This window comes from Grammomys surdaster, unplaced genomic scaffold (assembly GCF_004785775.1).
Source record: "Grammomys surdaster isolate TR1022 unplaced genomic scaffold, NIH_TR_1.0 183982, whole genome shotgun sequence".
Lineage (NCBI taxonomy): Eukaryota > Metazoa > Chordata > Mammalia > Rodentia > Muridae > Grammomys > Grammomys surdaster.
The window spans coordinates 1,719-4,543 of record NW_021623640.1 but is presented as its reverse complement, the minus strand read 5'-3'; positions in this window follow the sequence as shown (position 1 = coordinate 4,543).

Here is a 2,825-nt window from a genome sequence, read left to right as displayed (position 1 = left end):
GTGAGGAACAAAACGAAAGATTGCACGCTCTGTTTAATAAATTCTGTTCTATGGTCAAAGAAACTTCTGAAATTGCACGTGTCAGAACACTATGGAGATTGAGGCAAGCACCTTTTCCCAAGTGAGGCCAGATGTGGTTAGCTACAAAGAATCTCCAAATTCAAACCCATAATATTTTAGTTACTTACAAAGTTTATTTATGAATTTTAAAATACATAAAATTTGGGGGTTGGAGAGATGGCTCAGCAGTTAAGAGCGCTGGCTGCTCCCCACAAGTCAGGTGTTCAGTTCCTAGCACCTACATGACAGCTCACAACTTAACTTCAGTTCCAGGGTATCAGGCACCTTCACACAGACATACATGCTGGCAAAACACCAATACACAGAAAGTAAAAGAAAATTTTAAAAAAAAAAATATGTGCAACTTTGTACTTTATTCCTATGAATCCCTTCTCTTTGCCCTGGTCCCACCTTCCCTTGTCATGCCCTCTGCTTTCCATAGGTATCCACACATACATCCTTATGGAGGAAAACAGGATGTTTCTCTATGTCTTAACGTGATGATCTTCTGCTTCATCCATTTCCCTGCAAACGGTAATATTATGGTTTTTGGAAACAGGGTCTTATGTAGCCTGAGCCAATCTTAAACTCATTACACAGGTGACCTCTCAAGTGCTGAAGTTACATTAGTGGTGGGCATGGTGATGCTTGCTTTTAATCTCACCTCTGGGGTAGAGTAGATCTGAGAGTTTAAGGCCAGCCTGGTGGTCTACATCATTCCAGGACAGCCAGGGCTAGGTAGAGAGAGATTCTGTCTCAAAAAAATAAATAAATAAATTACATGAGTGGACCAACACACCTAGCTTGCAGTGAAGACCGAATAAACCTTCATTTTTGAATATATACATTTTCTTTATCCATTCATTTCTTGATCACCATATCGGCTGTATTGTAGCAATTGTGTCTATAGTATTCTGATTTAAATTTTGTCATTACAACCAGAGTGGTGTCTCAGAAGACAACCGCAGCACTGTGGATGCAGGGGATCTCACTGCTCCAAAGATCTGAGGTCAGCCTGGTCTTTGTAATAATGTTCAGGTCAGAGAGACCCATAGTGAGACCCACCCACTATATGGTTCTGACCAAGGCTCTGGGTGGCCTGGAACTCATTTTGAAGAGAATTCTGGTGATCCTCTTAGTGCTGGCACAACACTCAACTATTTTGTTTTTGAGAAAGACTCAGTATGCAGCTCCCACTGCCCTGGACTCACTTATGTGGCTCAAGCTGGTCTGCAACTTTTTGTTTGAAAACGGATCTCACTGTGGGGCTCTAATTGGCCTGAAACTTGCTACATATATGTAAAACAACCTGGCCTTGAACTCAGATATCCACCTGTCTCTGTCTCTCAAATGCTAGGATTAAAACAACACACTACCACCCACAGCTGGTTTTCAAGTAGAAACAGAGAGACCAACACTTCGCTCTTGAGGGCCACCACACTGAATTCTATAGTGAGCACACACCAATCCATGTTCCCACTAGCAGAGAGGGGTTCCAGTTTCCCCCACATCTTTAGTAACATTTGTTATTTTATTGACACTAGCTATTCTGACTTGAGATGGAATCTTTTTTTTTTTTTTGGAATATTTTTTATTTACATTTCAAATGTTATTCCCTTTCCTGGTTTCCCCACACCCCGAAAATCCTCTATCCCATCCCTCCTCCCCTGTATGAGGGTGTTCCCCCACCCACCCACCCACTCCTGGAGATGGAATCTTGATGTAATTTTAATTTCTCTTTGTTCATGTCTTATGGTACACATGTGGAAATCAGATGACAACTTGCAGAAGTGAATTCTCCTCCCACCATGTGGGACCCATGTGTTATAAACTCAGGTCTTCAGGCATGTCGGCAAATACTCTTAGACACTGAGACATCTCTCCAACACTTTTTTTTTGGGGGGGGGGTTTCGAGACAGGGTTTCTCTGTGTAGCCCTGGCTGTCCTGGAACTCACTCTGTAGACCAGGCTGGCCTCGAACTCAGAAATCCGCCTGCCTCTGCCTCCCAAGTGCTGGGATTAAAGGTGTGCGCCACCACTGCCGGCTGTACTTTTTCATATATTTGTTGGCCATCTGAATTTCACTTTTTAAAAATTTTATGTTTATGAGTATTCTTCCTGCATGAATGAATGTGCACCATGTGTGCCTGGTACCAGAGTAGATCAGAAGAGAGCTTCATTCAGATCCCCCTGCCATGTTGGTGCTGGAAACTGATCCAGAGTCCTCTGAAAGAGTAGTAAGCAATAAGCGTTCTTTGCTGCTGAGCCAGCACCCCAGCACCCATATTTCTTCTTTTGAGATTTGTCTTTTCAATTCATTTGTTCATTCATTGACTGGGACAATTGGGTACTTTTGGAGTTCTTTAAAGACTAATCTTCTCAAACATAATATAACTGACACGAATCCTTTTCTTCCACAGACTGTCTCTTCACTCTGGAGATTATTTCCCTCGCTATGCAAAGCCTTTTAATTTCCTTCTGTCCAGCTTGCCAATCCCCTCCCCCTTCCTCCTCCAGCTTTACTGGAATGATTTTACATTTTTTCTATTTCTAGGATTTCTGTTGCTCTTTCCAGCTGACTTTTAAAAATTTATCACCAGCTGGGCAGTGGTGGCGCACACCTTTAATCCCAGCACTTGGGAGGCAGAGGCAGGCAGATTTCTGAGTTCGAGGCCAGCCTGGTCTACAGAGTGAGTTCCAGGACAGCCAGGGCTACACAGAGAAACTCTGTCTCAAAAAAAAAAAAAAAAAAAAAAAAAAAAAAA